Source organism: Saccopteryx bilineata, chromosome 2, assembly GCF_036850765.1.
Source record: "Saccopteryx bilineata isolate mSacBil1 chromosome 2, mSacBil1_pri_phased_curated, whole genome shotgun sequence".
Lineage (NCBI taxonomy): Eukaryota > Metazoa > Chordata > Mammalia > Chiroptera > Emballonuridae > Saccopteryx > Saccopteryx bilineata.
Genome location: NC_089491.1, coordinates 295,079,820 through 295,092,802, shown reverse-complemented (window position 1 = coordinate 295,092,802; position 12,983 = coordinate 295,079,820).

Sequence of the window (12,983 nt, the reverse complement as noted above, 5' to 3'; positions counted from 1 at the left end):
GAACGTTAGCTGAGTTGTGAGTGCTGCAAATTCAGAGAGGGATACGACACAGATGGGATAGCAGGCCAGGCTGGAATGAGGCCATGGTTAGGGGACCAAGAAGAGTTCCACCTGGGACGATCAGGGCACACTTCCTAGAGAAGGGGACGCGTGAGCTTTGAGTACAGAAGAGGAGAATGTGGAAAGCGAGGCTTAAATATAATGAAGTAGTCTCAGGCCTGTCCCCACTGATCGCAACACCCAGAACTCAGCATGGTTTTCAAAGCACTACAAAGTCCATCTTTCTGCTGTGCTGCAGGCCAAATGAGGTTGCATCAGTCCCCATTTTAGGGAGTTGGATCTGTTGGCTCAGAGAGTTTAAACAGCTGGTCAAAGGTCTTAAATGCACAGTGGCTTCAGTGTGGCCAACAAGCACAAACCTCCTTCTCCCTGCTTCCAGTCTAAGACCTTTGCATTGTGCCACCGAGAAACTCAGCCTCCCTTACCCAGGTGTGTTCATTTATTCAGCAAGTGTTTACTGACCACCAGCCAGGGGCGCTGTTCTAAACATTCTGTGCGCAAAGATCCACTGTGGTGCTTCCCATGGAGTGCAGGGGGTGGAAATTAAGCAGTAAACAAATTACCATAATGAGTGAAGCACCTGGCAGGCTAAAAGATGCAAAGTGCAATGGGAAGGAAGATAACAGAGGTGTGAGGGGAGGGGTGGGGCAGCTGGAAGCATGAATTAGGGGGCCAGAGTGAGGAGGTGAGCTACAGCTAGACAATCCTGTTGGCTTCACTGAGTTGGGAAACCTGTGCTTTAACCTACCAACTGCCTTCCTGCGCGCCATTGCCAGCACCCACGTGGGGTGGGTCCCTCCTCCTCCAAAGAAGGGACTCAGTGGGCAGTGTCTTTTCCCACCGGGAGTCTGTAGGGTGCAGAGTGGCCCACAGTCTCTCCTCAATTCTTGACCTTTAAAATCAGCATTTCATCCTCCAAATCCTAACAATGTCCTTCTCTCTCTTAAACCCCTACTGTCTTCCCCTGCCCTAGAAATCTTTAGGAAGAATAAAACGAGTGATGGGTTGTTGGGTTTTGTGTTTGGGTTTTTTTTTTTTTTGGGGGGGGGGGGTCTTTTTATTTTATTTTTTATCAGCAATAGGACCAAGAAAAGATCATGTTAGGTAAGTTTGGACCAGGAAATTGCCTGGTTCTTTCTCTGTCTTGACCCGAACACAAAGCCTTCCTTTGCACCAGGACATGGGTCGACACAGCCAGACTGAGGAAGGGGGGGGGTACGCAAAGGCATTCCTGGAGGTCAGAGGGGACGGTTCAGTGGGTGTGCTCACCCCAGTGTGGCCCTGAAAGGGGCAGGAGTCCAGGAACCGCGCAACCAGCCTCCCATGAACTTCGGTCGGCCCCAGCAGGGCCCTTCTCTCTTTCACCTCTACACAGTGCCTCTGAGAACAGGAAGTGGTGATGTTAGGAAGCCACGACGTGTCCACAGCTGGGTGCAGCCAAGTGGACAGAGAAAGGCTCAGCACAGGCCCCGGCTCTGGGCCCTCTGAGTGGCCCCAAGCACAGGCAGAGCCACAGAAATGCAGAAACCAAGGCAAATCCCTCAACCACTAGCCCGCAGCACGACCTCCCAGACTCGCAGCTTCAATAAAACCCACTTCCTCACAGCTCACAAAGGAAGCCCAGCATTTTGGGGTGAAAGAGGCTTTTCTTTGGTATATCTGCTTTCATTTCTGGGGGTCTGGGATTCGAGCTGAATGAACAATGCCATGCTGGCTGGGGTGGGCATTTTAAAAGACTTGGTTAGGGTGCAAGGTACCAGATGTGCCCGAGCGGAACAGCGGAACCAGCAGCTACATTTTTTAAATCCCTACTCTGCAGTCCAGTTTCTCAGAACTGTTCTATGGAAGTGGAAACTAAAGAGAACTTCCATCTTCCCTGACCCCGCTGCCCTTCGCAGCTGGAATGTGCCAGGATCACTTCTGGCACTGAAAAGGTTAATTGTCTCCTGCTGTGAAGTAGAAGCTGAGAAAGGGGTCCTGGGCAGGGGAGGAATTATGGTAAATGGGGTTTTCTTTATAGTCCCGCTCATTCTCAACACGCTAAAAGGGCATTAGTTCACAGTCACTTTCTCTGGAATTACCAAATCTGCTCAGAAGGCTTCATTAGGATATTAAACAAGACTTAATAAGTGAAAGTGATTTGCATCACTGATAATCGTGGGCATTAATCAAGACAGCTTCTGTCTCTCTCCCTGCAATATGTTTCATGTTCCATTGTAAAGCCCCTTTAATTCTGGAGGGCTTCTTAAAAGGGAAATATTACATTTAGAAAGCCATTTTTTTAAAATGATTTACTTAGCAAAGATCACGATAAATAATGGTCTACTCCCTCCTCAGCTCTAACTATCAGAGTAATTAACACTGTGAGGTCTGCGTCCATCGTACAGCCAGATGTGTTCACATTTATCAGACACGGGTTGCACACGTTCTCATAAATGCTTCAGCCTTTCCAAATTGCTTGAAGTAGGACCCGAAACCCAACGGCCCAGCGTGCACGTCAACCTGAAGGCATGGGTTGTGGCCGTCTAGGTCACTCCAGGGGCAGGTGTCTTCGGCTCGCGTTTGCTTCTGTGCTTTACAAAAACCTTCGATTGTCAATAAAATAAGACAACCTGCTGGGGGTGGTCTGTAAAATCAGAAGCAAATAAAAGCGAAGCTATTCAAGAGTGCCACCGCTCTCTTTACAAGGCAGCTGTCTCTCGTTAAAACCAGTGGCCCCAGAGTAGAGGGACTCCCATCCAGAGGAGGCTTGGTTTACGACCATCAGACAGAAGAGAAACAAGGGTTAATACTTCGCCAGTGAAACACCTAGGATTGTTTTCTTTTTCTCTTTTTCTTTTCTTTTCTTTCTTTCTTTTTTTTTTTTTTTTCCTTTTTAATTCCTGGTTTCCAGCTTCACAAATGGATTATTTTTCAAGGCTTCCTGAACAAAAGATCAAGGCAATCTTGTTACTTTCCATGGTTTCAGACCGGGTGGGAGACATGGGTTTTCTGCAGCTACCGCAACATAAGTCAAGGGCAGGAGGAACAGCAGGGACGGCAGGGTGGAAGCCTGTATCCCTGACTGGTGCCTACAGTTCAGATCCACACAGGCTCACCACGCCCTCCGTCCTGACTCAGTCCTCAGTCTCTCCTAGGGACAGCCCTGTTACAGCTGCCTGCGGCAGAGCTGCGTGTGTCTACGTGTGCTTAACACACACACACACACACACACACACACACAGTGTGTATGCTGCAGATGCACACCACCCCCCAAAGTTGTGCCACTGAGAGGTTTCAAATCTCTCGGCACATCTGATGGCTGCTTTCTGCCCTACTTAATGTCATCCTTGCATGTTCCCTCTCCCTTCTCCAGGCAGCCCCATTTGTTATGTCTCTGCTAAAATTAACTCCACGTTCATTTCTGGAGGCTTTAGAGTTTAATGCTGGAAGGAAAAAAAATAAAGGTTATTTGCTGGCTGTGACTAGGGACACAATCGTTCGCCTGCACGAGGGCTCGGCACACTGTTTCAATGGAGCTCGGGAGACTGGCGTCTGTGGGGCAGGGGAGTGATCCATCCTAACGGACTGCAACATGAATTATCTGCCCTACTTCAGCTCCGCGCTCCACTAATCTGGGATCGTTCACACGGAGCCACTGATCCAGAAGGGAGAAGAGTCATTCCCCACTCAGGGCTCTCTCACACTGTGGTTTGTCTGGTTTGTTTGTTTGATTTTTCCTTTCCTTCTTTTTCTTCTTGTTTGTGTCCCTACACCTCCCATCCCCACGCTAGTCTAGTCTATTTCTTTCATCCAGCAGGGAAATCTACTTCTATCTCTTGAGACATCTCCATGTTTTTGCCCACTGCTGGAATAATACAAAGAGGACCTCTTCTTGGACACTTAGTAAGTGTCACACATGGTGCTGGGAGATTTAAAACATTGTCTCTAACCCTTCAAAGAAGATGTTATCAGCCTTAAATTACAGATGAGCCATTGAGCTCGGAGTTGCTATGCTGCTGGTACGAGTTCATTGCAGCTTTTAAATGATGAAGCCAGGACTCGAATCAAGGCCCTCTCACTCTGTTTGAGGCCAAATCTCACCTTTTAAAGCCAAGTCCATCCCCTGCAGCTGCTCTAGGCTAGAAAGAATGATTAGGGCATGTGAAGGGACAATATCATTATATCATTTCCTTGGGACACTTCAGTGTGAGTGTAAATACTGAAAATTTGGGTGCCACTTAGTCAAACAGTTTTGGTATTATTGTCACAATCTGAAGTGTCCTGTCCCTCTTCTGATTAAAGAGAAAGAAGCCACACATCCATGGACATGTTTTCTGTCAGGCCCAGGAACTATATACATGGCAACTTCCATTCATATATTTTCAGAACCAATAAGCAGTCACCTTAAAATGCAGAGTTTTCAAGTTTTCGCCCCCTACCTATTTTTATAATGCCAGCAAAATAAAGAAAGCTGTGCAGGCTATAGAAATGTCAATATTCAGGTCATTTTTACTCATTCATCCTCCAAAATGTTAGATACCATCACCTTTCCATATCTCCAGAGATGATAATTCAGTTTGAGGATTAACTCGTTCCCATTCATTTTCTCCCTCTTCTCCTCTACTATTCACAAATTGGCTGTTAAAGTTCAAAGCATTTCTACCAGTTCAAAGATAACGTTGTAGAAGTAACAGGAAGAAAGATAATGTTGTAGAAGTAACATGTCAATTAGACAAACCGTACTACTTTATTTTAATTGATTGATTTTAGAGCGAGGGAGAAGGGATAGAGAGAGACAGACAGACAGAAACATTGATTTGTTGTTCCTCTTATTTATGCATTCATTGGTTCATTCTTATATGCGCCCTGAAAAGATTGAACCAACAACCTTGGTGTATCTGGATGACACTCTAACCAACCGAGCTATCCGGCCAGGGCCAACTGTACTTAAATTCTTAATAATTTTTGAAGGATTGTGGAGAGTAAAAGTGAAAAAAAAGGGTTAAAGCTATTTGCTTAAAGTAATTAGTGAGGCCTAAAGTATAGCAATTATACATAGCAACTGGACACAGGCATTGAATTTTTGCTCCCTCCAGAATGTCCACTAACGTACAAAAAGTAAAGTTTCGTTTTTCTTTTAAAATAAATATACCCAGAAGGAAAAATAAAATGGGAGGTAAGACAAAATATTATTTTGGAATCTGTAAAGCAGATGTTCAAATAATAACTGACAGCAGGTTCAAAAAACCACATTTCTGCCCCAAAATAAGGAATGCCAAAGATTTAAACCAAGACTTGGGAGTACCAGGTACCTCTGAAAGCAGAGTTGAAGGTCCACTTATTTGTTCATTCATTGGTTGATTCTTATATGTGCCCTACTGAAGATGGTACACACAACCTTGGGATACCAGGACAATGCTATAACCAACTGAGCTACTTGGCCAGGGCATCAAGTCAACATTCTTTATCATTGGTAAGTATAAGAATAACCAGAAAGACTATAGGCCCATTAGGTTACAAGTTGGGGAGGAAAGAGATGCAAAGAAAGCTAGGGGGGCATGGCTCATCTTTACTTGGCTATTATTTGAATAAAAATCCTCTTACTCTGATTTGGAAGAGGAAGCAAAAACAAAAGGTTACTGCCTCAAGGGTAAGTGGAAACCCATGCTGGGTAGGAGTAACCTGGGCTGGGCAACATCACAGTGATGATCAATATATTCTTTATCTAGACCAGTGATTCTCAAACTTTTGGCACTGAGAAGCAGGATAGCTTATATCAGTGAAGTCTTACTCAGTACCCTGAATACATAAAACAATAAAAGAGGGTTTTAATGGTTAAAGAAGTGATGGGGGTCCCCAACCATTCAACCATCTCAAACATCTTTTCTGAAACCCTGGCGTCTGAGGAACCCAATTTTAAAACATGTCATTTAAATCAGTGTTTTTCAAATACTTTTTGCCATGAAACATAGAATCATACCTTCTCCCCTGTACATAAACACGTGCACACATATACACACCCCTAAAACACAGTTTGCAAGACAATTTTACGTTTTGTAGTCTATTTCATTCTGTTCTATTTCTTTTCATATCAACCATGATTCACTTAATTGATTTACCACTCACTAATAATATGTTGCAATTCAACATATTAGATTAGAAAAATGTCAACCTAGATTAAGAAAAATATGTATATAAATTGGCTTAAAATAGTGTTGTGTCTTCATTATAAATGTGATTAATTAGAACAGGTAATCATGGGTGATTATTAACTTGTCACCTTTGAAATCTTAAGAACAGAAGAAACTCAATGTCAGGAATAACTTGGGAGGGGAGGGGTTGAATGTTTAGCTGTGCCTTCTACCACCGGAACTCTCTATGTGGCCATGGGGGTGGGGTGGCTTGTAGGTGTGGATAATGGAGACGGGGTTGGACGGTGAATCCTACTTCTTAAACAGTGTTGATGAGAGAAATATTACACAGAAGCCTCGTTTGATTTGTTGTATAATATACAATGCAAGAAAACAAAACTGAGGACACTGAAACTATCAATAAATCAGTATAAATTAGGTTTGTTTTTTTTAATGTTCCTTTCAACAATCCTTCTTTATTCATCAAAAAGCCATTCGGAAAAAATTTTAAAGTCAATAAAAATCAGGCATTTGGAATCTGGGGAAGAAAGGCAGAATAAATCTTGCAAGTCATTCATAAATATCTTATCTCATAATTCATAAGAAAGAAAAAAATGAATCAAGTGACTATTGAAAGGGAGCCATGGGTTCTGATAGAATTTTAGTTGACATACAAACAAATCAAAACATTGAAAGTATTACAATGCTTTTTAAAGTAGAATTTAAAATTGAACCTCATTCCCCATATTTAAGGGAGAAACAATGTGTGCAAGAAATTGTAATAATAACAGCTCATTTTTGTGCTTATGATCAAGGCCACTCTCTACTGAGTCTCAAGTATTATTTGCAATTTTATGTATTCATACAACGGTCTTGTTTAAGTTGCTTTTTGTAACTTCAACTTGGTCCATTTCATTGTAGTACTTGTCCTAAAATAGTTCTTTAATTTCTTTATAAAGTTTCAAACTAATATAACCCCCTAGAATACTTGGTGCTCAATAAATGGTAATTCCATTTCTTTTTCCCTTACAAAGTGATATTCCAGGAAAGGAAGGTAGGTGGGATTCTGGGAAAATGGTTTTACCTGGAAACCTACACTAGTACTGAGGAGGAAAAGGTGAACCTTTGGTTGGCACATGCGAAAATTGAGCAGTCACAAATAATGGGAAGTTGACATAAAAATGAGCTCATTTGTACCCCCATTTGCAGCCTTCCACTGCCTTACTCTGGACCACTTAGCGGCTAAGTCTTAGCCGAATCCTCTGATGGAATCTGACATAGCCTCCACAATCTGGAGGTTTCTGGGGTTTATTATTATTATTATTATCATCCCAAGATGCATTACAGCCTAGCCAGGTGGTGGCGCAGTGGATAGAGCGTCGGACTGGGATGTGGAGGACCCAGGTTCAAAACCCCAAGGTCTCCAGCTTGGGCGTGGACTCATCTGGTTTGAGCAAAGCTCAGCAGCTTGAGCCCAGGGTTGCTGGTTCGAGCAAGGGGTTACTTGGTCTGCTGAAGGCCCATGGTCAAGGCACATATGAGAAAGCAATCAATGAACAACTAAGGTGTCGCAACGAAAAACTGATGATTGATGCTTCTCATCTCTCTTGGTTCCTGTCTGTCTGTCCCTGTCTATCCCTCTCTCTGACTCTCTGACTCTCTCTGTGTCTCTGTAAAAAAAAAAAAAAAAAAAAAAAAGGATTCATTACAATATTATAATTCATCATTTCTGCCATATCTGTCCTTGGAAAGAAATTAAACAAAGATGGGGAACAGGCAGAGAACTGAACTTTGGAACAAACATTAATACTCAAAAACGGAAAAACATCCTCAGTTCAAAATCATTAGGTAAGAAGATCAATCTGAATTAGAGGAAATTTTCTGTAGAAAAGTTATCTTACAAAAACCATCTCAGATCTTTCTTGAAATAAAATGAGGTATGAAAATTTTAAATATTAATGGTTGCAGGAAACTAGGTATCAAATCATTTTCAAGTAGAGAACCTGCTTTAATGAATCTCGCTAAGATTACATCATTTGTATGCAGATCATGACTAAGCACCAAGTTCTTAGCTCAGTTCTTCATAAACAATCTAAAGCAATAGCAACAATATTTTTGTAGTGGTTCTTAGCCAGAACTGTTCACCAGAAGTATCGGAGGTTTTTTCATACTAGTACAGATGCACAGTCTCACTCCAAACAGCCTTTAAACACACCTGTGGTAGGACAGGAAAAGGATAAATTTGCCTGTTTTGAGAAAAAGCTCCCAAATGGGTTCTTAGGCACACCAGGAACCAAAAACATGAATTTATTGGACATTCACTATCTCATAAACACTTTGCTTACAGATGGGGGTAACCTCACAGACAGAATTTGGAATTCAGTGCTCTCTCCTTAGCCCCACGTGCTTATATGATAAAATCAAGTAAGCCCGAATGTACCTGTTAGTTAATAAGGTTTAACTGGAAGTTAAGAAGTGGATGCTGATCCCCAATAAAAACGTGCTAATCCCTGATAGCCCGGAACGCTGAGCGTGCACGGCGCCTCCTGGGATGTGCAGCATGGAAGAGCATATTGTTCCCATAGGAAGAAAAGGCAGCAGCAACGTTAACCAGCTTGCAAGTCTCTCTTCCTACACATGTGGTAGAAATTGTCACCTCCTCTAGAGCTATATTTTATACCTGAACAAGCCTTTGTGCAAACATGTAGTGGTTCCTTGCTAGGACACATCTGGCCTGCTCCTTGAACTGGAGCGCTGAGATTAGCTGGCCAAGTTCCAACTGAGAAGGCTTTTTATCTTTCTCATGGTGACAAGCAGCATTTGGAAGCCCCAGCGAGGAGGCACAGGAAGGAGGCTGATGTGATTGTGGGTGGCGTTGCTGCTGTTATCTGAGAGAATCATCTTCCTCGAGTGCCACCGCGTCCATCACACTGTCAAGGCCCCCACAGCAATCTCTGTCGCCTGTCACGTCGTGTCTCAACATCTCAGCTGTTCTCAAGAGCCCTCCACCAATTTGCTACTCCACTGTTGCCCGCCTCTTCTATCATTTCTTTAACTGGGGTCGTCTTCTCCAGAAGCAGGGGCCGAGTTCTTAGCCCGACCCTTGTTCACAGTGAACTTCACTCAGGCAAAGCCCTGTCATAGCATGCCACAGTCACCTCACACACACACCCCGTCACACAGCGGCCCCATTTGCAAGAAGAGGCGACACACAAATTTGGGAGGCAGATTTGTCAGGTTTGGAGGAGGCGTTAACATGTCAGATGTTCCATTTCCTTATCTGCAAGTAGACACCATAACACCTGTGCTGCCTGCCACCTCATCTCAGGGGCCAGTTGTGAGGATTCAAAGACCACGGGTGTGATAGGACTCGAAAGCAAGAGCAGTGGGTTCTGCGGCAGGAAACGGATTCAGGCGAGACTGTTGACTGAGACTGTGATTCGTGGGCTGGAGGTCCCATCTATTTTATTTTCCCTGCATTTACACTAAGTACAAGGGAGATGGTGATGCGTTATCAAGGTAGTTGGTTATTCACTCTTCTCACTTTGACTCCACCTAACGGTAGCAGATGGCTAGAGAATGAATCCCTATCCCTTCCCAGAAGACCGTTCCTAAGCGAGTATTTCTTCATAATTAACCTAACTCTCCCCCAAAACTTTGGTTTAAGCTCCTTTTTCATCTTCTTTTCTTAAAAAAGGGAATGTGTAGATGGTCACTTCTACGGTGAAGGACAAGTTCTTGGAACTGAAGTGACCAAGTGTCTATACTCACGTCACCCCCCATTGTGTGATGGTGTGGAAGGGCTACCAGTTCGGGAAGCACGTTGGCCTTGAAGCAACCCAGAAGGCATGGCAAAGAGAGAGACCCCCGAACCAGGAACCAGGACCCCTGACAGCCACCCTGACTGCCACTCACTGGACCTTCCTCACACCAGTCGCTCTCTTTGCTGGTCCTCACGTGTGGCCTCTACAATGTGATGAGGTTGACTGGATCATCAAGGCAGATTTTGTGATCTAGAGAAATGTTTATGAGTAATCACAGTGTTGCCCACTGTCTTTATGAAATTGTTCCTATCTGTGACATCTGTTTTATATATTGCATATCTTATTTGTAAGAGAGAAAACAATGACAATGCTCTGATCAGTGGAAGGAAGGCTTGAGGAATATATCCACACCAAAAAAATCATCTTCGGGCTTACAGAGTGACTGAGTCAAGGTCCTAATTATGAAAGACTAGCTCCATCTCAGAACAGCATGCTTTCTTCATATATACACAATAATACAATGCTGCTTTGGGTGCCCACACACTTACCTATCTTTTATCTATCTGTCTGTCTATCTATCTATCTATCTATCTATCTATCTATCAAACCTCTCCCTCCTCTAACTTTCTCTCTCTCCCATTTTCTGTCTCTGCCAGAGAAGAGAGAAACCTTAGGGGTTTAGCTATTTTGAACTTGAAGAATCCTCATCTATGATTCTTCCACATACCACCACCAATAAATAGAGCAATACTGAGCCTAGACCTGACATTCATTAAAAAAAAAAAAAAAGAATGTTCAATGTTCTTCAAAGTGACTTTTCTTTCAAAAATGTATTTTCAACTGGTCATTCTCACCACCTCCTTGTGCACCCCTCAATTTTCTGTGGGACAGATTTATACTCTCCAGATGCTGAGCCAGAGCTGCTCTAATTCCACCTGCCACATCTGGCTCTTCGGCACGCCAGGCCAGGAGCTTCAAAGTTGCCTCTCTGCACTGTACGTGGTTCGACTGCTGGCTGCTGCTTTATCTCTTCGGATGTAATTTTCCTTTGATTCACCTATAATTCTGAAGAATTGATGCATTTGTATCCATTTTGAATAAGGTTCCATACAAATGCTTCATGTGATCTCTGAGCAGGCCCTTTTATTTCCTCTTATGTGGCCTCGCCTTTAATTCAGGCATAAGCCTTGGAGCCACCCGGAACCACTGTGCCTGATTCTTTGCACAAGCGGTTTTGTTTGTTCCAAGTGCCCTGTTTCTTGTTCTTGGAGGGGGAGAAAGAAAAGAGAAGGGCAGGAGGAGGGGTACTGTTCATGCTCCTGCCTTTGAGAAGGGGACAGGGACAGACAGGGGGGCTCAGTGATTTCCGCTTTATCCCTTTTGCATTCAGGTGCCGCCTTACATGTACACCCCCAATTTTCGCAAACAAATGGGTTCGTTTAGGTGGCGCTCACTGATTCTGAAGGATGAAGTATTACAAGGCACCCTTCCTCAGAGTGTGCTCCACACACGTTCGTCAGCTACCTGCTCTGAATAAGCCCGCGCCGAGATCACAGTGCACATTAACATGCTAAATGTCCTGAGGAGTCCCGCGTCATAGAAAAATCTACATGTTCGGTTTTCTTAAGCAGTTTCCCAAATTTGTTTGAATATAAACGCTTTTTTCATGTAACACCCATTAGCCTCCACCAGAACCCAGCCCGTGGGCAGTGCTGTGAAGGAACGTTCTTGATTCCCCTTAATGAGTACCCAGGACTGACGGCCCCATGGCTGGGGGAGCCAGGCGGTGACAGTGCCATTTTTCACAACAACTGTGGTCAAAAAAGAGAATGTGGCTGAAACAGTAACCAATTTTCCTTGAGTTTCTCAAGGAAACAAAACAAAACACAAGAACACAAAACAAAACACCCAAGACCGGGCTCCAATACCAGGAGAATTCCATAATAATCCCCCTTGAAGAAACATTATTTAAATAAAGTTAGGGAAGGAATAAGCGGATATAGTATGCTAAGACAACTATTTAGGAGGGAATTTTATTTGAATGCATAACTTCTGGTTAATTTACCTAAAAGCTTGCACCATTTTTTTTTCTTATATATTCCATGGTCAATATGTAAATATGGTTACTTGGGTCCCCAACTTTCCCAGATTTGAGATGAGCAAATTCAGCTATTCACAAGGGACCCCCAAGGTCCATGACATGTAGTACTTTTCCAACCTGCCGAGAGCCACTGATAACCGAGCTGCAGTCTCCGATGCAGTGAGTGAGCCCAAGGGGCCGCCAGCAGCCATGCATCTATGCAGTCGGGTCCTCTTCCTTCCACAGTTAGAAATTCTATGGAAATTTTAAACTTTTCAGATAAAGATGAATTTATATTTAGGTTCACTACTATAACAATATAATGTAATATAGAGTTGTCAAGAGACTTTTAGAATAAATATAAATTACTTGTCTTTCTTTTTTTATTGAATTTTAAAGAGAGAGAGAAACATTGATTTGTTGGTCCATTTATTCATGCACTCACTGGTTGATTCTTGTATGTGCCCTGACTAGGGATTGAACCCATAACCTTGGCATATAGGAATGATGTTCTAACCGACGGAGCTACCCAGCCAGGGGTTTGTCTATTTCTAAAGTCATTGAGAGTTTCAGGGGGACTTAACTATTTCAATTATCCATTACCTTTTTTACTAGAAAAAGTATACACTATATTTTGTGAAGTTGGGGTTTCTTTTGGGTTTTTTTGGGTTTTTCCCAAAGTTAGAAGCAGGGAGGCAGTCAGACAGACTCCCGCATGCGTCTGACTGGGATCCACCCAGCATGCCCACCAGGGGGCGATGCTCCATTGTAGCCAAAGCCATTCTAGTGCCTGAGGCAGAAGTCATGGAGCCGTCTTCAGCACCTGGGCCAACGTCACTCCAATGGAGCCTTGACTGCAGGAAGGGAAGAAAGAGATACAGAGGAAGGAGAGGAGGAAGAGCAGAGAAGCAGATGGGCACTTCTCCTGAGTGCCCTGACTGGGAATTGAACCCCAGACCTCCACAT